This window comes from Lagenorhynchus albirostris, chromosome 5, assembly GCF_949774975.1.
Source record: "Lagenorhynchus albirostris chromosome 5, mLagAlb1.1, whole genome shotgun sequence".
Classification (NCBI taxonomy): domain Eukaryota; kingdom Metazoa; phylum Chordata; class Mammalia; order Artiodactyla; family Delphinidae; genus Lagenorhynchus; species Lagenorhynchus albirostris.
Window position 1 is genome coordinate 66,357,262 of NC_083099.1, and position 22,863 is coordinate 66,380,124.

General features: G+C 43.7%; 1 protein-coding gene across 6 annotated transcripts in view; it reads left to right on the forward strand.

The window, feature by feature from the left end:
- The window catches only part of LPP (LIM domain containing preferred translocation partner in lipoma), a 688,443-nt gene that overhangs the window by 65,304 nt on the left and 600,276 nt on the right, over positions 1 to 22,863 (forward strand). For all 6 annotated transcript variants that reach the window (XR_009540714.1, XR_009540715.1, XR_009540717.1 and 3 more), the window contains exon 2: positions 2,987 to 3,103. The gene's annotated coding sequence lies outside the window, so the exon portion shown is untranslated. The remainder of the gene's footprint in view (positions 1 to 2,986; positions 3,104 to 22,863) is intronic.

Below are 22,863 nucleotides of genomic sequence, written 5' to 3' on the forward strand. Positions count from 1 at the left end.
TCACCTGGCGCCTATCACTGACCAGTGAGAGGACTTGGGCCAAGCCTTCCTTTCCCTTTCAGGGTTTCAACGTCTTCATCTGTAAACGGTGAGGGCACCATCAGGTGACTCCTAAGATTTTAAAACTGCATGTCTTGTGGTGTCAGAACCATCAGTTACTGCTGAGCTGCGTAATCCTGCAGCTGTTTCTCTGCTACTTTCCAATCTTCAGGTTTAATCTATTCAACAATGTGTAATTTTTTAAAGGGAAGCTTTTATAGACACTTCTGAAAATAAAATGGGGGGGGGAATAAATGGATGTTAAAAAATAGAAAACAACCAATTAAATGGTGTATAGTATGTAATTCTCCTTGGAAACTTACAGAGAAATCGAGGCGCACTTTAACAACTGGTAATTTAAATTGCATTTGAACTCTGCTAATGGTTTGTTTGCATGAGAACTTCAATCATTTCACAGTGGTTTTTTAGCAGAACTGCTTGTTCTCTTTATGGAAAAGAAGCAAAAAAATTGTTAGAAGAAAAGTTGACAGTGGAAAAGGGTAACCCTGTTCATTTGTGCATGGAGAGAAGCTAGCCAGTGCCTGAGACATTGCCCCAGGCCCAAGGTGGAGAGCTTTACCTTTCAGCGAGGTTTGAAAATCTGGGAAGTCAGCTGCCCTTTGCTGCTGTTGTAGAAACGGTATGATTGATATCTCCCTCTGCAAGGAGAAGCTTAGGTTTCCTGGGGCTTGGAGGTGGGGTCTTTTTGTTTTTATTTATTTATTGTTTTTGAGATTTTACTGTTCACAGAGCCAGTGTTGGACTCCTCACATTCCATCCCCTCAGCAAGTTTGAAATTATGCCTTTCTCTCATTTTAGTGAGATGGCTTTGAAATTTCGAATGCCCGTCAAGAGCGCTAGCTCTCAGGAAACACATTGCTTTGCTGGACTCACCTTGATTATACTCCATTTTCCCAACTTAGTCTCTTTCTGCTGTTGGGCTATATGCAAAAACTTTTTTTTTTTTTTAACATCTTTATTGGAGTATAATTGCTTTACAATGGTGTGTTAGTTTCTGCTGTATAACAAAGTGAATCAGCTATACATATACATATATCCCCATATCTCCTCCCTCTTGCATCTCCCTCCCTCCCACCCTCCCTATCCCACCCCTCTAGGTGGTCAAAAAGCACGGAGCTGATCTCCCTGTGCCATGCGGCGTCTTCCCACTAGCTAGCTATTTTACATTTGGTAGTATATATAAGTCCATGCCACTCTCTCACTTAATCCCAGCTTCCCCTTCCCTCCCCCCGTGTCCTCAAGTACATTCTCTCTGTCTGCGTCTTTATTCCTGTCCTGCCCCTAGGTTCTTCAGAACCTTTTGTTTTTTTTTTAAGATTCCATATATATGTGTTAGCATATGGTATTTATTTTTCTCTTTCTGACTTACTTCACTCTGTATGACAGACTCTAGGTCCATCCACCTCACTACAAATAACTCAATTTCGTTTCTTTTTATGGCTGAGTAATATTCCATTGTATATATGTGCCACATCTTCTTTATCCATTCATCTGTCGATGGACACTTAGGTTGCTTCCATGTCCTGGCTATTGTAAATAGAGCTGCAGTGAACATTGTGGTACATGACTCTTTTTGAATTATGGTTTTCTCAGGATATATGCCCAGTAGTGGGATTGCTGGGTCACATGGTAGTTCTATTTTTAGTTTTTTGAGGAACCTCCATACTGGTCTCCATAGTGGCTGTATCAATTTACCTCCTACCAACAGTGCAAGAGGGTTCCCTTTTCTCCACACCCTCTCCAGCATTTATTGTTTATAGATGTTTTGATGATGGCCATTCTGACAGGTGTGAGGTGATGCCTCATTGTAGCTTTGATTTGCATTTCTCTAATGATTAGTGATGGTGAGCATTCTTTCATGTGTTTATGCAAGAGCTTTGAAGCCGGTGTTCTGAGGTCTGGGTGTGTAAGTCCTGGTTTTCCTCTGAAGCTGATTGCGTGGCTGATGGCAGGTCTCTTGCCAGCGAGTGTCGGTGACCTCTTCTGTTACAGTGGCCGTACCTCGGTCCAGTGGAGCGAGCCCCGGACTTGAGCCCTGGGCTGCCTGCCACTCACTAATGGTGTGCTCCTGCGTGGCCACCTCCCTCCTCTGGCCCCCAGGTTCTTCTCCTGTCAGTTGGAAGAGTTGAAGTGGGTCATTTTTAAGATCTCTCTCAACTTTGAGCTTGTACAGGTATTTGAAGATTGAATGGGATCATATTCACAAAACAATTGTATGATTGGTTCAATACTGTTTAAAATGACAGCAATGAAAATGGGAGTAGTCATTTTTCTGGTATGTGGATTTCCCCTGGGTCTACAGAAGACACGTTTTGTAACAACCAGCTACCCTGGAATACTTGTCTGTTGGAATATATATTGCAGAATCCATAGCAAAATACTGATTGTTCTTAATGAAATAAATAAAGTCCTCCAGTAATGAGGACTTCCCAGGAAGCATCAAGGTGTCCAGCCCTCTGCTGCTCACTGGCTCTCATGTTTTGGGCAAGGAAACTGAGGTTCACAGCGGCCACTAGATCCCATAGTTAGAAATCTATCTCCAAACTCATACTCCTTATCTCTGTTTATTTATTGTAGTTCAGATTTTGCTGTTAATTTTTCTTGCCTAAAATGTGAGTATCTAATTGATCTATCTCTTTTACTTCTGATGTTATGGTGAAGCCATATTCCCCCCGAAAGCTGAGGTATGAACACTGGGGTACCAGCCTTCTCTTTCCTCATCATTCTAAGGCACATTAGTGAAATAGAAGTGCGAGGAGCTGACTGGCCGCTCAGGAGATACCGAGGTCAGCCACTAGATTTGCGGGTTTCAAGCCTGGTCTTCATTCCCAGTATGGTTTACCCAGTAAGTTCATAAACTTGGGAAGTTCTACAGCTGGTAAGATCCTAGAGATTCATAAGCAACCTTCTTCTCCCATTTGCACAGGTGGGAACATTGAGGAAGCGGAACTGAAGACAGAATCCAGTCCCCTGATTCCAGTTCAGTGCTTTCTCTGTTGTTCTGCAGGACACTCATCGGAGGGAAGATATCTGTCCGCAGTTGGTGAGTCCTATGCAAAGAAGAAAACTTTCTCCTTTTGTAATCAATATGCATATTTTAATGAGTTTTAAAAAGCAGTGGTTTCCATTTAAAGCATGGGCACTGGTAACTAGGATGGGCTAAGAACTAAGAAGAACAAAAATGTTCTTCCTGTCTTCTTGAGCCGAGTTCATTGGCAATGGACAGGATATAATAATGCTAATAGAATGTGTGGCAAAGCAAAGGCAGGACTCAGCTCTTGGAAGGTGGCAGGAAGAGAAATTGGAAGAAGATTTGGACGAATGAGGATTTTAGATTGCCAATAATTGCATTGCTTCCTTCTTTCTCCTTTGTCATGGAGGGAAGTGTTCTTGAAATTGAAGGACCAGAAAGAAAGTGTCAGTGCACAGTGTTGTGGGCGTTTCTGAGGAAAAGAAGTACTAGTATTGAGCGGCTCTTGCTCTCCCCGGTGCAAGATGCTTCTTCTGTGATCTTACTGTATTTTCACATCAACCCTTTGAGGTAGGGGAAGCTAAATTCGCTTAGTCAAGGGTGTGCACCTGTGTCTTAAAGGGCCTGCACGGGCTCCACAGGGATCTGAGTTTGAATCTTGGAATCCTGTTGCACACTGAGAAAGGAGAATGGTGAGCAGGTAAGGGAAACTTTCCCTTGTGTTTTGGAATTCCTCTGTGTTTATAGCAGGTAGAACATCGTATTCTAGAAAAGAATCGATGGTGTGGGATACCCTGGGCTGTAGGGGGATCTGAGGAAAATAGCTGGGGGATTCTGGGAAAGGCTTCTGTTTAGAATTCTAGATTTTTGCTCTCCATCTCCAGGGCCAGTCCCTATATGCCCCACCTCTGGCTTTTTACCAGATAAATAATATGTGTTGCCATGTTTATGGTGTAGTTTTTCAAAAGGGAGCAGATGCTGCTGTGATCCATAAAACCTAATTTCATTTAAAAGTATGGCTGAGTTTCCAGTTACATTTTGTCACCCTTTGCTTTCTTAATCGATGTATATTTAAAGAACACCCAGTGTTCTTTGCACCTATGGATCTGCATAAGATGAAAGGCTGGAAACCACTGCTTGGACTCTGTTAACATTTCAAACATGGTCTGAGATGTTTTGCCCTAAGCATATACTTTGAGCATCAGATGTAAACCTTTGTTCTCCGCTCTACTGCCTGAGTTTTTTCAGTGCTTAAAATTAAATTGTGATGAATATGAAGCCTTGTACTTGGATTCAAACAAAAAATCGAGTGTGTCGTGACAGAATGGGAGAGAGCACCTAACCAGGAGCACGTTGGAAGAAACTCAGAAGCGTCTGTTGTCCATAAGCTAATTATGAGCCAGCAGTGGTCTTCCAAAACACTGACGCAGCCTCAGATTGCAGTACAGAGAGAACGACGTGGGTGGGTGACCCTGCCAGAAGCTGGCAAGTCCCGAGGTCAGGTGGGCCTTAGGCTCAGTTTGAGCAGGACCTGGGCTCCGTTTCTCTGCAGTGCTCCTTGCTCTGCCCTCTTGTGTGTGTGTTGGCTTCATCCTCAGGATGTTTCCCCTCTTGGTCACGAGCTGGCTGCCTGCTGTCACCTGGAAGCTTATGGCAGCTACACAGTGGAGAAGAGGTGGTTCCTCCGAAGAGTATGTGAGTGCTGATACGGGGCAGAGAGAGGACTAAGGCTTTGTGGGCGACCATAAACCTTTTTTTCTACCCTTCTGTTGGGGCTCTCCTAGGGTGTTGGACTTTAGTCCTTGCCTCCTCCTCTGAAAGGGACGTTAGCCAACTGGCCTCTCCACACTAGGATGCTGAGAGGACCGGAAATGATGTCCCACTGTTACAGGAATGAGACCGGTAAAGGCAGGATGCAGGGCACACGTGACAATGGCCTTTAAGAATATAAAATGGAGTCAGAAGAGGGGCAGCATCTCCTGCTCATATGTGTAGCTCCACAGGCTAGTGGGATCTCTGGCACGTAATAGGTGCACAGTGCATTTTCCTGGATAGAAAGACTAAATCCAAAGGTAGTGACTGGCCCTTTTCCTGAGGGTGTTCTATCAGGTGCTGGCCAATTCTCTGTTGGAAAGCTTTAGGAATTCTAGCACAGATGAGGCTGAACTTCATGGTTTTATGAGAATGAAACAAATAACTGGACAGAAACAGGCTTCTGGGACCAGTACACCTTAAGAAGTTTGAGAGTGCATAAAAACGCAGTGAGTGTGGTGGCATGGGGTATCAGAAGACCTGCCAAATATTAGATGTGCAACCCTAGAAAACAACATCCCTCCACCTTCATTCCCCTGATCAGAGAATTAGGAATAATAATCGTTGTCCTGCCCACCTCTCGTGTTTGTTTAGAGCAAGTGGGTTGATAGATGCCAACTTGTTTTGCAAACTGTAAAGTGTGGTCCATACATGATAGGTCATTACACTTGTTTCCTTCTTTAGTTTCAACATAAAGAATATAAAGAAAAATAAGACATTGACAATAAAGAAAAATATTGATCTTGAATATAAAGAAACATAAGACAATGGAATGTGCAATCCCCTGCACTGTTCCTGGTGCATAGTATATGCTCAGTGTGTGTCCTTCCTTCCAACTCTGTACCCACATCATCCCCAGGACCGGATGGGCAGTAATTTGTCCGCAGTCTTGGAAAGGAGCTAGACCTGGAACCTAGCTTAATGATCATCGTTGAAGTTGAGATGAAGTTGTGTATCATGATTACTTTCCATATTTGTTTTTGCTCTAGGCGGCAGGAGGTGGAGGGAGGTAGATTCAGAGACTGAGGAAGTCTCAGTGCTTTGAGAAATTCCCTAGAAGCTATAGTCTAGCCATTTGAGACTTGCATTGTTTGAGTAGATAATCACACCTGCTCTAGGCGTGACTGGCCTAGTGGGAGTCAGGAAGGAAATTATTTCCCTCTGTTGATACTAGTGTACAATTGTTGATGGTAGCCAAGGGCTTTCAGTTTTAATATTTCCTCTTTGGTCCTCAGAAGAATCAGGTATTAATCTCTGCCGGAAGCAAAGCATTGGTCACTTCCGTCAGAGGTGAAGGTCTTGGCTCCCTGCAGCCTGTCAGTCAGGTGATTTCTGGGCATGTGTGACCATCTGTATAGCCAGCTTTAATGCTTTTATGTTACTGCTTCAAAAGTTACGAAAGGATTTGTTGGGTCTGAGCAGGGACTCATCCAGACTCCTGAGGCCCTGTGGCTGTTCTGTAACCAAGGGATGAGTTGTCGGAGATGTTTTGCTGTCCATGTAAGTAGAAGGTGGAGCTGGCTCTTTTGTTTCCTTCCTCCTAATTCCGCATGCTTCTATTTCCTGACCTCAACACAGTGGACACACTTGTACTCTACCTTGGGCAGAGCCCTAGGTTGTCAGGAGTTCTCAGGTTCTCCCCCATTGGGCTACTATGTGGTGGAGGGGGGCTGATGGCGAATGGATGGAGAGCCCCCTGAGTCCTGTATAGATTGCTGCCAACTATTTACTCCTGGTTCACAGGGCGTGTGCTTGCTCTCTGCCCAGGTCTTTTTTTTTTTCTTTTCTTTAACATCTTTATTGGAGTATAATTGCTTTACAATGGTGTGTTAGTTTCTGCTGTATAACAAAGTGAATCAGCTATACATATACATATGTCCCCATATCTCCTCCCTCTTGCATCTCCCTCCCACCCTCCCTATCCCACCCCTCTAGGTGGTCAAAAAGCACGGAGCTGATCTCCCTGTGCCATGCGGCGTCTTCCCACTAGCTAGCTATTTTACATTTGGTAGTATATATAAGTCCATGCCACTCTCTCACTTAATCCCAGCTTCCCCTTCCCTCCCCCCGTGTCCTCAAGTACATTCTCTCTGTCTGCGTCTTTATTCCTGTCCTGCCCCTAGGTTCTTCAGAACCGTTTGTTTTTTTTTTTAAGATTCCATATATATGTGTTAGCATATGGTATTTATTTTTCTCTTTCTGACTTACTTCACTCTGTATGACAGACTCTAGGTCCATCCACCTCACTACAAATAACTCAATTTCGTTTCTTTTTATGGCTGAGTAATATTCCATTGTATATATGTGCCACATCTTCTTAAACCATTCATCTGTCGATGGACATTTAGGTTGCTTCCATGTCCTGGCTATTGTAAACAGAGCTGCAGTGAACATTGTGGTACATGACTCTTTTTGAATTATGGTTTTCTCAGGATATATGCCCAGTAGTGGGATTGCTGGGTCACATGGTAGTTCTATTTTTAGTTTTTTGAGGAACCTCCATACTGGTCTCCATAGTGGCTGTATCAATTTACCTTCCTACCAACAGTGCAAGAGGGTTCCCTTTTCTCCACACCCTCTCCAGCATTTATTGTTTATAGATGTTTTGATGATGGCCATTCTGACTGGTGTGAGGTGATACCTCATTGTAGTTTTGATTTGCATTTCTCTAATGATCAGTGATGCTGAGCATCCTTTCGTGTGTTTGTTGGCAATCTGTATATCTTCTTTGGAGAAATGTCTCTTTAGGTCTTCTGCCCATTTTTGGATTGGGTTGTTTGTTTCTTTGATATTGAGCTTCATGAGCTGCTTGTAAATTTTGGAGATTAATCCTTTGTCAGTTGCTTCATTTGCAAATACTTTATCCTATTCTGAGGGTTGTCTTTTCATCTTGTTTGTAGTTTCCTTTGCTTTGCAAAAGGTTTTAAGTTTCATTAGGTCCCATTTGTTTATTTTTATTTCCATTTCTCTAGGAGGTGGGTCAAAAAGGATCTTGCTGTGATTTATGTCATAGAGTGTTCTGCCTATGTTTTCCTCTAAGAGTTTTATAGTGTCTGGTTGTACATTTAGATCTTTAATCCATTTTGAGTTTATTTTTGTGTATGGCGTTAGGGAGTGTTCTAATTTCATTCTTTTCCATGTAGCTGTCCAGTTTTCCCAGCACCGCTTATTGAAGAGGGTGTCTTTTCTCCATTGTATATTGCCTCCTTTATCAAAAATAAGGTGATCATAGGTGCATGGGTTTATCTCTGGGCTTTCCATACTGTTCCTTTGATCTATATTTCTGTTTTTGTGCCAGTACCATACCGTCTTGATTACTGTAGCTTTGTAGTATAGTCTGAAGTCCGGGAGCCTGATTCCTCCAGCTCCATTTTTCTTTCACAAAATTGCTTTGGCTATTCGGGGTCTTTTGTGTTTCCACACAAACTGAAATTTTTTGTTCTAGTTCTGTGAAAAATGCCATTGGTAGTTTGATAGGGATTGCATTGAATCTGTAGACTGCTTTGGGTAGTACCATCATTTTCACAATGTTGATTCTTCCAATCCAAGAACATGGTATATCTCTCCATCTGTTTGTATCATCTTTAATTTCTTCCATCAGTGTCTTACAGTTTTCTGCATATAGGTCTTTTGTCTCGAGTAGGTTTATTCCTAGGTATTTTATTCTTTTTGTTGCAGTGGTAAATGGGAGTGTTTCCTTAATTTCTCTTTCAGATTTTTCATCGTTAGTATGTAGGAATGCCAGAGATTTCTGTGCATTAATTTTGTATCCTGCTACTTTACCAGATTCATTGATTAGCTCTAGTAGTTTTCTGGTAGCATCTTTAGGATTCTCTATGTATAGTATCATGTCATCTGCAAACAGTGGCAGCTTTACTTCTTGTTTTCTGATTTGGATTCCTTTTATTTCTTTTTCTTTTCTGATTGCTGTGGCTAAAACTTCCAAAACTATTTTGAATAATAGTGGTGAGAGTGGACAGCCTTGTCCTGTTGCTGATCTTAGAGGAAATGGTTTCAGTTTTTCACTATTGAGAATGATGTTGTCTGTAGGTTTGTCATATATGACCTTTATTATGTTGTGGTAAGTTCCCTCTATGCCTATTTTCTGGAGGGTTTTTATCATAAATGGGTGTTGAATTTTGTCAACAGCTTTTTCTGCATCTGTTGAGATGATCATATGGTTTTTATCCTTCAATTTGTTAATATGGTGTATCACATTGATTTGCGTATATTGAAGAATCCTCACATTCCTGGGATAACCCCCACTTGATCATGGTGTATGATCCTTTTAATGTGCTGTTGGATTCTGTTTACTAGTATTTTGTTGAGGATTTTTGCATCTATGTTCATCAGTGATATTGGCCTGTAGTTTTCTTTCTTTGTGACATCTTTGTCTGGTTTTGGTATCAGGGTGATGGTGGCCTCATAGAAAGTGTTTGGGAGTGTTCCTCCCTCTGCTATATTTGGCAAAAGTTTGAGAAGGATAGGTGTTAGCTCTTCTCTAAATGTTTGATAGAATTTGCCTGTGAAGCCATCTGGTCCTGGGCTTTTGTTTGTTGGAAGATTTTTAATCACAGTCTCAATTTCAGTGTTTGTGATTGGTCTGTTTATATTTTCTATTTCTTCCTTGTTCAGTGTTGGAAGTCTGTGCTTTTCTAAGAGTTTGTCCATTTTTTCCAGGTTGTCCATTTTATTGGCATATAGTTGTTTGTAGTAGTCTCTTATAATCCTTTGCATTTCTGCAGTGTCAGTTGTTACTTCTCCTTTTTCATTTCTAATGCTGTTGATTTGAGTGTTCTTTTTTTCTTGATGAGTCTGGCTAATGGTTTATCAATTTTGTTTATCTTCTCAAAGAAGCAGCTTTTAGTTTTATTGATCTTTTTTTTTTTTTAGTTTTATTGATCTTTGCTATCATTTCCTTCATTTCTTTTTCATTTATTTCTGATCTGATCTTTATGATTTCTTTCCTTCTGCTAACTTTGGGGCTTTTTTGTTCTTCTTTCTCTAATTGCTTTAGGTGTAAGGTTACATTGTTTTTTTGAGATGTTTGTTGTTTCTTGAGGTAGGATTGTATTGCTATAAACTTCCTTCTTAGAACTGCTTTTGCTGCATCCCTTAGGTTTTGGGTCGTCATGTTTTCATTGTAATTTGTTTCTAGGTACTTTCTGATTTCCTCTTTGATTTCTTCAGTGATCTCTTGGTTATTTAGTAGTGTATTGTTTAGCCTCCACATGTTTGTATTTTTTACAGATTTTTTCCTGTAATTGATATCTCATAGTGTTGTGTTCGGAAAAGATACTTGATACGATTTCAGTTTTCTTAAGTTTACCGAGGCTTGATTAGTGATACAAGATAGGGTCTATCCTGGAGGATGTTCCATGAGCATTTGAGAAGAAAGTGTATTCTGTTGTTTTTGGATGGAGTGTCCTATAAATATCAATTAAGTCCATCTTGTTTAATGTATCATTTAAAGCTTGTGTTTCCTTATTTATTTTCATTTTGGATGATCTGTCCATTGGGGAAAGTGGGGTGTTAAAGTCCCCTACTATGATTGTGTTACTGTTGATTTCCCCTTTTATGGCTGTTAGCATTTGCCTTATGTATTGAAGTACTTCTATGTTGGGTGCATAAATGTTTACAATTGTTATATCTTCATCTTGGATTGACCCCTTGATCATTATGTAGTGTCCTTCTTTGTCTCTTGTAATAGTCTTTATTTTAAAGTCTGTTTTGTCTGATGTGAGAATTGCTACTCCAGCTTTCTTTTGATTTCCCTTTGCATGGAATATCTTTTTCTGTGCCCTCACTTTCAGTCTGTATGTGTCCCTAGGACTGAAATGGGTGTCTTGCAGACAGCATATATACTGGTCTTGTTTTTGTATCCATTCAGCCCCAGTCTATGTCTTTTGGTTGGAGCGTTTAATCCATTTACATTTAAGGTAGTTATCGCTATGTATGTTCCTGTTACCATTTTCTTAATTGTTTTGGGTTTGTTATTGTAGGTCTTTCCCTTCTCTTGTGTTTCCTGCCTAAAGAAGTTCCTTTAGCATTGGTTGTAAAGCTGGTTTGGTGGTGCTGAATTCTGTTAGCTTTTGCTTGTCTGTAAAGGTTTTAATTTCTCCATTGAATCTGAATGAGATCCTTGCTGGGTAGGGTAATCTTTTTTTTTTTTTTTTTTTTGCGGTACGCGGGCCTCTCACTGTTGTGGCCTCTCCCGTTGCAGAGCACAGGCTCCGGATGCGCAGACTCAGCGGCCATGGCTCATGGGCCCAGCCGCTCCGCGGCATGTGGGATCCTGCCAGACCGGGGCACGAACCCATGTCTCCTGCATCAGCAGGCGGACTCTCAACCACTGCGCCACCAGGGAAGCCCTGGGTAGGGTAATCTTGATTGTAGGTTTTTCCCTTTCGTCACTTTAAATATGTCCTGCCACTCCCTTCTGGCTTTCAGAGTTTCTGCTGAAAGATCACTTGTTAACCTTATGGGGATTGCCTTATATGTTATTTGTTGTTTTTCCCTTGCTGCTTTTACTATTATTTCTTTGTATTTAATTTTTTGTAGTTTGATTAATATGTGTCTTGGCGTGTTTCTCCTTGGATTTATCCTGTATGGGACTCTCTGTGCTTTCTGGGCTTGATTGACTATTTCCTTTTCCATATTAGGGAGGTGTTCAACTATAATCTCTTCAAATATTTTCTCAGCCCCTTTCTTGTTTTGTTCTTCTTTTGGGACCTCTATAATTTGAATGTTGGTGCGTTTAATGTTTTCCCAGATGTCTCTGAGACTGTCCTCAATTCTTTTCATTCTTTTTTCTTTATTCTGCCTTGCGGTAGTTATTTCCACTATTTTATCTGCCAGGTCACTTATCCATTCTTCTGCCTCAGTTATTCTGCTATTGATTCCTCCTAGAGAATTTTTAATTTCATTTATTGTGGTTTTCTTCATTGTCTGTTTGCTCTTTACTTCTTCTAGGTCCTTGTTAAACATTTCTTGCATTTTCTCCATTCTATTTCCAAGATTTTGGATCATCTTTATTATCATTACTCTGAATTCTTTTTCAGGTAGACTGCCTATTTCCTCTTTATTTATTTGGTCTGGTGGGTTTTTACCTTGCTCCTTCATCTGCCGTGTGTTTCTCTATCTTGTCATTTTGCTTAACTTACTGTGTTTGGGGTCTCCTTTTCACAGGCTGCAGGTTCGTAGTTCCCGTTGTTTTTGGTGTGTGTCACTAGTGGCTAAGGTTGGTTCAGTGGGTTGTGTAGGCTTCCTGGTGGAGGGGACTGGTGCCTGTGTTCTGGTGGATGATTCTGGATCTTGTCTTTCTGGTGGGCAGAACCGTGTTCGGTGGTGTGGTTTGGGATGTCTGTGACCTTATTATGATATTAGGCAGGCTCTCTGCTAATGGGTGGGGTTGTGTTCCTGTCTTGCTAGTTGTTTGGCATAGGGTAGCCAGCACTGTAGCTTGCTGGTCGTTGAGTGGAGCTGGTTCTTAGCGTTGAGATGGAGATCTCTGGGAGCGCTTTCGCCGTTTGATATTACGTGCAGCCGGGAGGTCTCTGGTGGATCAATGTCCTGAACTTGGCTCTACCATCTCACAGACTCAGAGCTGACATCTGGCCAGAGCACCAAGACCCTGTCAGCCACATGGCTCAGAAGAAAAGGGAGAAAAAAAGAAAGAATAAAATAAAATAAAATAAAAAAGTTATTAAAACAAAAAATAAAAAATATATTAAAAATAGAAAAATTAAAAAGTAATAAAAAAAGAAAGAAAGAAAGATCAACCAAACCAAAAAAACAAATCCACCAATGATGGCAAGCACTAAAAACTATACTAAAAAACAAGCAAACAAAAATGGACAGACAGAACCCTAGGACAAACGGTAAAAGCAACGCTATACAGACAAAATCACACAAAGAAGCATACACGTACACCCTCACAGAAAGAGAAAAAGGAAAAAACAATATATTTATATATATAAAAAAAAAGGGAAGAGAGCAACCAAATCAATAAACAAATCTACCAATGATAATAAACTCTAAATACTAAACTAAGATAAACATAAAACCAGAAACAAATTAGATGCAGAAAGCAAACCCCAAGGCTACAGTTGCTCCCAAAGTCTACTGCCTCCGTTTTGCGATGCTTCGTTGTCTATTCAGGTATTGCACAGATGCAGGGAACGTCAGGTTGATTGTGGGGATTTCATCTGCTGCTTCTGAGGCTGCTGGGAGAGATCTCCCTTTCCCTTCTTTGTTCGCACAGCTCCAGGGGCTCAGCTTTGGATTTGGACCCACCTCTGCGTGTAGGTCACCTGAGGGCGTCTCTTCCCTCAGGCAGGATGGGGTTAAAGGAGCAGCTGATTCGGGGGCTCTGGCTCACTCACACCGGGGGGAGGGCGGGATATGGAATGTGGGGCGAGCCTGGGGTGGCAGAGGCCAGCGTGACGTTGCACCAGCCTGAGGTGCGCCGTGTGTTCTCCTGGGAAAGTTGTCCCTGGATCACGGGACCCTGGCAGTGGCGGGCTGCAGAGGCTCCCGGGAGGGGAGGTGTGGATAGTGACCTGCGCTTACACACAGGCTTCCTGGTGGCTGCAGTAGCAGCCTTAGCGTCTCATGCCCGTCTCTGGGATCCGCACTGATAGCTGCAGTTCGCGCCCATCTCTGGAGCTCGTTTAGGCAATGCTCTGAATCCCCTCTCCTCACGCCCCCCCAAACAGTGCACTCTTGTCTCTTAGGCAGGTGCAGACTTTTTCCTGGATTCCCTCCCGGCTAACTTTGGTGCACTAGCCCCTTCAGGCTGTGTTCACGCAGCCAACCCCAGTCCTCTGCCTGGGATCTGACCTCTGAAGCTTGAGCCTCAGCTCTCAGCGCGGCCCACCCCAGCTGGTGAGCAGACAAGCCTCTCGGGCTGGTGAGTGCTGGTCGGCACCGATCCTCTGTGTGGGAATCTCTCCACTTTGCCCTCCACACACCTGTTGCTGTGCTCTCCTCCGCGGCTCTGAAGCTTCCCCCTCTGCCACCCACAGTCTCCGCCCACGAAGGGGCTTCCTAGTGTGTGGAAACCTTTCCTCCTTCACAGCTCTCTGCCACTGGTGCAGGTCGCGTCCCTATTCTTTTTTCTCTGTTTTTTCTTTTTTCTTTTTCCCTACCCAGGTACGTGGGGGTTTCTTGCCTTTTGGGAGGTCTGAGGTCTTCTGCCAGCGTTCGGTAGGTGTTCTGTAGGAGTTGTTCCACGTGTAGATGTATTTCTGATGTATCTGTGGGGAGGAAGGTGATCTCCGCGTCTTACTCTTCCGCCATCTTGAAGGTCTCCCTCTGATCACCAGGTCTTATATTAGGTGCTTGGGAAATCGAGGTAATTAAGTTATAGCTTCTCAAGGGGCTTAGATGAAAGGACGGGGAAGTGGAAAGTATTGGGAACATTGGGGAAGGTTTCTAGGAGGAGGGGGCCTGACCTCAGAACTTCTCAGTGAACCATGGAGCTGCAGTTTGGCTGGACAGGTTCTGATGGTGGTGTAGCTGATGGCAGAACACAGCTGGGCAGGCAAGGAGCCTTTCACCTTCCACATGTGTTTCAGTCTCTGGTTTATTTCCCATCACTGTACTGCTGCCGAAAGCATCATCTTGATTTTGATATTATTTCCATGATCACCTCCAGGTGGCCAGAGCATGCCTGGGTATATGTTACCAAGCCAGCAATCATCTGTACATTCTGTGGGACACAGGTTCCTTTCAAGAGTTCCTGATAGCCAGTCTCTTTTGGTCTACTCCCTAAGCCTCAAGAAAAATGGTGGTGTTGGTAGAGGCCTTTAAAGTAATCCAGGACTGGACCTCTCAGATTGGAATGCTGTCTTCTCTATCTATCGCTGCATAACCAGTTACCCCAAACTTAGCACTTTAAAACAAGAAACATTATGTCACAGGTTCTGTGAGTCAGGAATCTGGGAACAGCTTAGATGGGTACCTCCAGGTCTGTCCTGAGGTTGCAGTCTCATCTGAAGATTCCGCTGGGGAGGACCCGCCACCAAGCTCAGTCACATCGTTGGCAGGATCCAGTTCCCCACGGGTTGTTGGACTGAGCGCCTCAGCTCCTTGCCGACTGTTGGCTGGAGGCTGCCCTCAGTTGCTCGCCTTATGGGCTTCTCCATAGGCAGCTCACAACGTGGCAGCTGACTTCCCTCAGAGCAGGTGAGCAAGACACAATCCCTCAGACCAAGTCACATCCACAGCCTTTTTGTAACCTAATCCTGGAAGTGACACACCACTTCCTCTGCCTCGTTCTGCTTGCTGAAAGCAAGTCACTAGATCCAGCCCAGTCAAGGGGAGGGACTGCACAAGGGCCTGAAGCACAGGAGGTGGAGTTACAGGGGGCCCTCTGGGCGCTGCCTGCCTCAGACACCCAAGCTTACATGGCAGGTGCTAAAGTGCATATTCTCAGTGCACCTCTGTGGATCAATTTTATTTGAAGACTTTTTTGGGGGAGAACTCCATTTAAAATCTGAGTATACGCATTGGTATGTAATCACACAGAATGCAAAACTAGCATGGCTTTTCAGAGGAAGAACACAAGTTTTTTTTTTTTTTTTTTTTTTTTTTTTTTTTTTGCGGTACACAGGCCTCTCACTGTTGTGGCGTCTCCCGTTGCGGAGCACAGGCTTCGGACGCGCAGGCTCAGCGGCCATGGCTCACGGGCCCAGCCGATCCACGCCATGTGGGATCTTCCTGGACCGGGGCACGAACCCGTGTCCCCTGCATCGGTAGGCAGACTCTCAACCACTGTGCCGCCAGGGAAGCCCAGAACACAAGTTTTTAATTAATGCTGTGCTACTCTACCTCTAACTCTTTGCCCTCTTTAGCAGTTAGGGCTGCTTTGGTGGAAACGTTTGCATGTTCTTACTTGAGCTCTTTGCTGTGCAGATGAGATGCCAAGACCCAGAGAGGGGACAGACTCTTCCCAGGGCCACAGAGCCAGGGGTAGCCATGGGAGGGACATCTAAGGCACCTCAGACTCTGGCCCAGTGCGTCTCCTCCACCTCTCTGCACAGTCTCTGCCTCCAAATCAGTCCATACAACTTTTAGGCATATATTCTCTGCTTTTCGCAACCTCTGTCCTGTCCCAGAAAGAGATTGGGGAAAATAGGTCAAAATTTGGAGACTTGAGCCTTGGTGTTGTTCTTTTAGTTAAATTTCAGGGTGTACATCTCCTATTGAGTCACACTGTGTCCTGAAAAGTTGCATAAATCAGTATTACTTGGCTCAGACAGTGTGTCTCTGCAGTTATGAATAACATTTGTATTAAGAACAGTGAGCCAATACACAACATTACTGTGAGACTGACAGGATCAGACAGAAAACCTCAGTCAATACTTTCTGTCTGGCAGAAAGCCCTTTTCCAGAGCATCCGTCTCCTCCCCCCACCAAAATAGTCTTTTTATAAAACCAAGCTCGGCAGTACATTTTATAGAAGATGACAGGTTCCCTTAGAGCCCACCTTAACATTCCTAAAAATTAATGGAAATGGGAGACTTAAAAGGATGGTCAAACTCATTAGCAGCCCTGCAGCCAAAACAAGGCAGGCCAGCTTTGGTCATTGAGACCGACACTGGCCAGAATGTTAATACTATTCCCGGCTCCACGGTTCCTTTTGGATGTCAATATTTTTTTTTTTTTTTTTTTTTTTTTTACTTTTGGTGCTTTCAAAGTGTTTCTTATCAATTATTTAACTTTTATTGAAAGTCGATAGTAAGACGTAGTTTTCATTGGGGGAAAGCAATGAGCTAAGTGGAATTTTTTTTTTTTTTAAAGGATAATAGCTTTATTACTGATACGGTGCCAGGCAAAGGGGGACACGTCGGGCTCCTGCCTCAGAAAACCACGTGTCCCTGATAAAGCGGAATTGGAATAGGGAGACTGTCATATACCAGCTGCATAATCTTCCTTAAGTTGTTTGATCATTTTTAAACGGGTTTCCATATCTGAAAAGTATTGTACCAGCAGCACCTAGCTTACAGATTCTTCTGTGCTCACAGAGCAGCATGGCGTATTTAACGTGCCGATTGTGTATGCTTCTTAGTGCACAGTTGGTGAACATTGAACGGTTTCATTTCCAATCTCCTTAATAGTCTGTAACTGCCAAAAACCACCCTGGTTCTTTTCTTTGTCAGACCATTATCTCGATGTCCGCACTTTGCACTGTCTCCTCGGCTTGGGCCAGACCTGCAGCATTTGCATATGTCACCCGGGATTTCATCTTTTCCTGAATAACTAAAAGCCTTAACATTTATAATTTTGCTCAATGGCTCCCAAGACGTAAATACAGACATCAGAATATGCTCATGTTTTCTGGTCTTTGGAAATATAGTCGTTTTGGGGACAACTGTGTGTACACTGTGTTTCATGAGGAAGGTCTATTAAGAAGTCATTGTTGGTTTTCATGACAAGATTGTTCAGTCCAGAGGATGAGCTCCACTCAGCTACCATCAGCCACCTCTTCCTTTGTAAATGGAAGCTTCTCTGGGACCTGCCCAGGGCTGACCCTCTCCCGTTCCTCTTTGGACTCCTTTAGGATGACATCACTTCCCCCTGCTTCAGTGGTGACTGGCTTGAGTTATATCAGTTATTAAAAATGATCTAATATTTTCCTCTTAAATCTAGGGCCCTGGTTTGTTCTGTGATTAAGCTGGTGATTTATTTATAATATGGTACGAGAGACGGCTACAGCCACTCTATGATGTAATCTAAGAATGACATGAAAACAAAATAGGCTTTTACATAATGAAAGTGTTCCTGTAATACAGTTTAGGGCAAGGCTTTTTTTCCGTTGAGAATAGAGATGGATTCTTTACTTTCCCTCCAGTCCTTTCTTATCTCTGTTTCCCATTTGTAAGTCTTAAGGACTTTAAGTCAATTAAAAAAAAATCAGCATTTAAAACCCCACAAAGACTCTGGTTGGCTCTTCTAATCTCTTCTTGTCATCATCTTTGTTCCCCTCCCCCAATGCTCTCCTTGGCCTCTGTTTTGGCTACAGCTCTCTCAGCAGCCCTTAGCCTCCTCTCATCACACCATGGTCTTCACCATTCCTTTGCTTATGCTGTTCTTGCTTCAGGAAATGCTTCCCGCATCCTGAATCTTCTTCGGCAAAAGGCAGATATAGCTCACTGGTTCCTACAGATAGCAAACTTCTTCAGGCCAGCTCAAGTGCACCTCTTCCTCCAAGCCTTCTCTGAAGCTTCTGTCTCCTATTTAGAAACGCTTTCTCTGTATTTAATACCACAGCACTTAATACAACAGCAAGTTCCCCATCCCCACTGCAAGGAACACTGATAGAATATCAGAGTTGGAAGAGGAGAAAGGACTCAGGAAAACAGGGAGGGGGACTTTGTAGTTCTGGTTCTGCTCCTAACACTGAGACACAGGGAGGTCACGGCCCATCTTTGAGTTTCAGTTTTCCTCATCTGAAGAATGAGTAGTTTGGGTTTCATTTCATGTGGCCACATGGTGGATTGGTAGTGGCTCTCTGAGATGCTGTGTTGAGAAGGATTCTGAAGCGGTATCCTGACCGAGAAGGAAAGAGTTCGTGATCATTTAGCAGTGTCTGCCATGGCTGTGGGTGGGGAAGGGAGGGTGGAGGCGCACAGGAGGTCTCTGGGCAATTTTTGGACTGGATGATTTAGAGCTCTCTTTTTGTTTTACCTTCTGGGATGCTTTGATTTGCTGACTTTAAGTGTCTTGCCCAAGGTCACACAGGCAAGTAGTGGTTAGAATCCAATGCTCAGATGTAGAGATGGTTAAAAACTACATATTCTAATGCAGCCTGGCCATGGGAGTTGAGAAGCTGGGATCAACAAGACTAGAGGGACCATGGTTTACCGGAGGCACAAGACTCCCCAAATTCTTCGTGTCCTTGGGGTGGAGTGGGCTCAGGAGATGCTCTCTACCTCTTTGCCTTCTTTGCTTCCAAAGAGTTATAATGCCTACAATATTCTAATTTATGTCAAAGGTGGCATTTCAAGGTCAAGGTCAGAAAGTTAGGTTATTCTGCCAGGGTCTTCTTCCTGGGTCAAGGCTCACAGAGTTAACCCATGTTCCTTTGGATCCTCTGTGCCTCTCTCCCAGACCCCAGACAAAATGCTCAGCTCTCCAAAGAATGCTAACTTGCTTGAGCACTAGGTCAGCTCCAAAAAAAAAAAAAAAAAAAAAAAAGTCCTGGAACAGTGAGAGACAGAGAGAGTTAGACGAGGGAAAGGAAGGGGGCAGTTTAGGATGGATGAAAGAAGGAACCAGAAGTGGTTAGTGTGGAGAAGAGAGAAAGGGGATGCATGAGGAGGGAGCAGAGTGGGACTCTGCCATGGAAGGGGCCATGAACTTGCTCTTTGTGACCCCAGAAGGAGTTCTGGGAGCAGTGGGTGGAAGCAACAGAAAGACAGTGTGAGGGAGAATGTTTTAGTATTAAGAGCAGACCACAGTGGAATGGGCCATTTCGGGCGTTAGGGTTATTTAGGTAGAGGCTGATACTGATGGGTCCTCGCAGAGGAAATAAGATGTTGGACTAGATGCCCTTTAAGGTCGTTCCTGTCCGGAGAGCATGGAATTTTCTGTAGACATGTTTTGTGTGCATTTTGTGTGCAAATTAAATAATTTCCATTGTAAAGCGAAGGCTTTATGGAGGGAAGTGATTCTTCTTTTCTCCATGGTCTTGGCACACAGAAATGCTGACTTATCTTGGGCAATCTTGTTTCACTTAGCATTATTGATGAAGGAAAGGAGGCTAACTAAGGATGTCTTAGTGCTTGTTTGTGCTGAATGCAGTTTTGAGGATGATTTCTGAGCTTCTTTTCAAGACAGTTCCAAAGAATTCTGTTCTCTTGGTGTCCTTCAATCCGCTCCCCACCCACTGCCCCCTCCAATGTCAACAACTTGCTCTTTCTGTACTATCAGAGTGCTTTGTTTATACCTCCAGTGCAGCATTCACGTTGCTTTGCTCTGCTATGTAAGCAGATTTCTAGTCTTCCTTCTCCACGAGGTTGCAGAAGCTTCCTAAGAGCATAAATCCTGTCTTATTCCATAAGAGGACCCATGGTGCCCAGTGTAGTGGTTTGCAAATAATGACGATGACTCACTAACCTAACAACCGTGTATTTAGCACCTACTGTGTGCTAGACTGTTCCAGGTGTAGGGAATAGAACCGTGAACAAAATCAGACAAACTTTCTCTTTGATGGGAACAGGCAACACGTAAATCAATGAGTAAACAGATAATATTTAGGTTGTGATCTATTTTCAGAAGAAAAATAAAGCAGGTTAAGGGCACAGAGTGTGGGGATGACACAGATTTAAAATTCATTGGTCCGAGAAGGTCTTACTTGGGTACGCAGGCACAGGGGCCTGCAGGCGGTGAGGCAGTCAGCTGAAGAGAGGGGAAAGAATGTTTCAGGCTGAAAGAAAGCAATTGCCAAGGCCCCGAGGCCGAAGCATGCCTGACGCATTCCAGAAAAGTGAGGAGGCCAGCGTGGCTGGAGTGGAGTGACCCGAGGTGAAGAGTGCAGGAGAGGAGGCCGCCCATTCTCATAAAGACAGATGCAACAACAAATATTTGTTAAGCACGTACTGAAGATGCTCAGAAAAAAAAATTGCCTTTGTGATTTAAAGAATTCACAGCAATCTAAGAAAAGGATGACGAAAGCTTTTTCTGGCTTTCAGCTTTGATACAGGGACAGTGGATGGAGAGCTGGGACAGTACCGGGGGGCAGCTCAGAACAAGTCCAGTTGCGGAGGGTATGGTTTCCCTCCTGTCGCTCTCTGTGGTGGAGGACCCTCCTTTCTGAGTCTCTGCTCCTGCGTCAGGCGCACCTGCAGGGAGGCTGGGGCCCCCGGTGCAGATGGGCAATTGCATGCCTAATCACCCATTCAGACACCCACTTATTTGTTTTCCACATGCAAATATGGGTTTTTTGCAGATGGATTTAATATATTTGTTGCTTCCCCATTTTATTTAAAACAAAACAAACGACCAACCGTGTCAGTTGAGGGCAACAAATAGAAACATGAGTATTATACGGTCTTCGCTATGCGCGCTGATTACATGGCTGAGAGGAATCCTAGGCAAATCAGTCTTTTCTCCGCTCAATTTTATTTTTACTTTATAGTACTCCTCTTACTCTCATTATTGTTTTAAAAAAATGTTTTAAGAGGGATGTGGTATTATTTACCCTAAATCATCTTCTCAATTTTTCGGGCTCCATGTTTTTACTGTGTGGTTTCCACGTTTACCTTTTTAGTTTCTGCACTTCTGGTCCATTGTAAAAAAAAAAAAAAAAAAAAAAAAGGCATCATGGGATCTCCCAAGGCCAGTAGCAGGTGGTTCCTACAACTTCTTTAGCCTGGAAATAAACAAATAAACAAACACAAATTAGAAGTACTTGCCCCTATTGATGCGCTATTATTACTTATTGTGCAAGATCATGCAAAAGTCACTTGCATTTACCTGGGAGCCTGTAGGTCAACACCAACGTCAGAGAGAGGGCTTTGGAGGGTGTCTGTTTTGATGTCCGATGACATTTCAGAGCTCTAGAGAAGAACGTCAGAATTGGTAGTTAACATCGGCATTTATTTTATCCCGAGTGCCTCACTTTACAGTTAGGGGAACTGAGGCCCAGAGAGGTAAAATGACTTGTTCAAGGTGTCAGAGTAAGGGGTAGAGATCATACTTGAGCAGCTGGAGTCCTGGCAGGTGGCAGCCTCTGTGGCCAGGGGATGAAGAGACTCCTGGAGCCCCCAGAGGATCTCATCTCAAGGTGAGGTCTGTGTGTAAAGGGAGGGCCATGTGTCCCATTTTTTTCTCTCATAAACTGATTAAAAAATCCTTTGGGTATCAGATCTTAAGCAGAGAAGCAGTGATTGGGATTGTGGATAGAAATTGCTTGCAGTTTGCCTAAATAACAAGTTTGTGGACTGGATAAGAGGGATGTTGGGGTGGATTGTGTGTGTGTGTGTGTGTGTGTGTGTGTGTGTGTGTGTGTGTGTGTGTGTGGCGGGGGGAGAGAAAGAGAGAGAAAGAGGAGTGGGGGTGGGGAGGGAGAGAGGGGATGGAGATGAACAAACTAGGAGGGAGAGGGCAGACCACTTGGCAGCAGGAACTAAATAATTAGGCGCAAGATTTCTGAGCCAGAAGGAAGTCTAAAGCTTATTGAACTGGACTGCTTTATTTTGTAGAAAAAGAAACTGATGTCCAGAGTGGTTGAGAGCCTTGCCGCCCAATCATCCAACTTGAACTGAGTAGTTAGAATATCACACCGGCAACATCCTTTGATAGAAACTTTTATTTGAAAAAGTACCGATCATCACTATCAAGTCGTATTTACTGGTTAGCCAGTAGGGCCACTCATGTGAGAGGAAGCATCTGCCTTCTTAGGGGTTCTTTTCTCAGAGGTGGCTTTGCCAGGAGGAGATTGTCAAGGTCTGTGACAGCTCCAAGCACAGGTCTTCTCTGTTCTTGCAGCCGTGACAGATACCTAATCAGACGTCAGATGAACGCTTGACCGACCACCCCAGTGGCCATCTTCCAAATGATTTTCTGAAAAAGTAAGGTTTGGAGATGAAGGCCAGTTAAGTAACATTTTGTGGATCTCTTACATGTCCTTTAACGTAGGACCCTTTCACTTTTAAATGTTAAACGTTAGGTTGCTGGATTGCCGGAGATGTATGCGAAGTCCAAGGTGATATTTTCGGAGGTAGCCTGAGAGCAGGAAGGTCCGTGTGTGTGAAAAGGGCAAACTTGTCAGGAACATATTGAGAGCGGGTCAACGGGTAGTGGCGGCAGGAATGATGAATGGTTCTGGGGACAGCCTTGACCCTGAAGGCCTCCGGGAGTCGAGTGTGGTGAGCGAGGGAAGGACTATTGATGTAAGACGCATTCAGCTTGCCGTGTCGGCTCTGTGCAGGGGCCCTCTCTGCAGCTGTCTGCCCTGAAGTACTCGCTGTCTTTTTCTCCTGCTGATACTTTGTGGCTTGATATAAATGCTT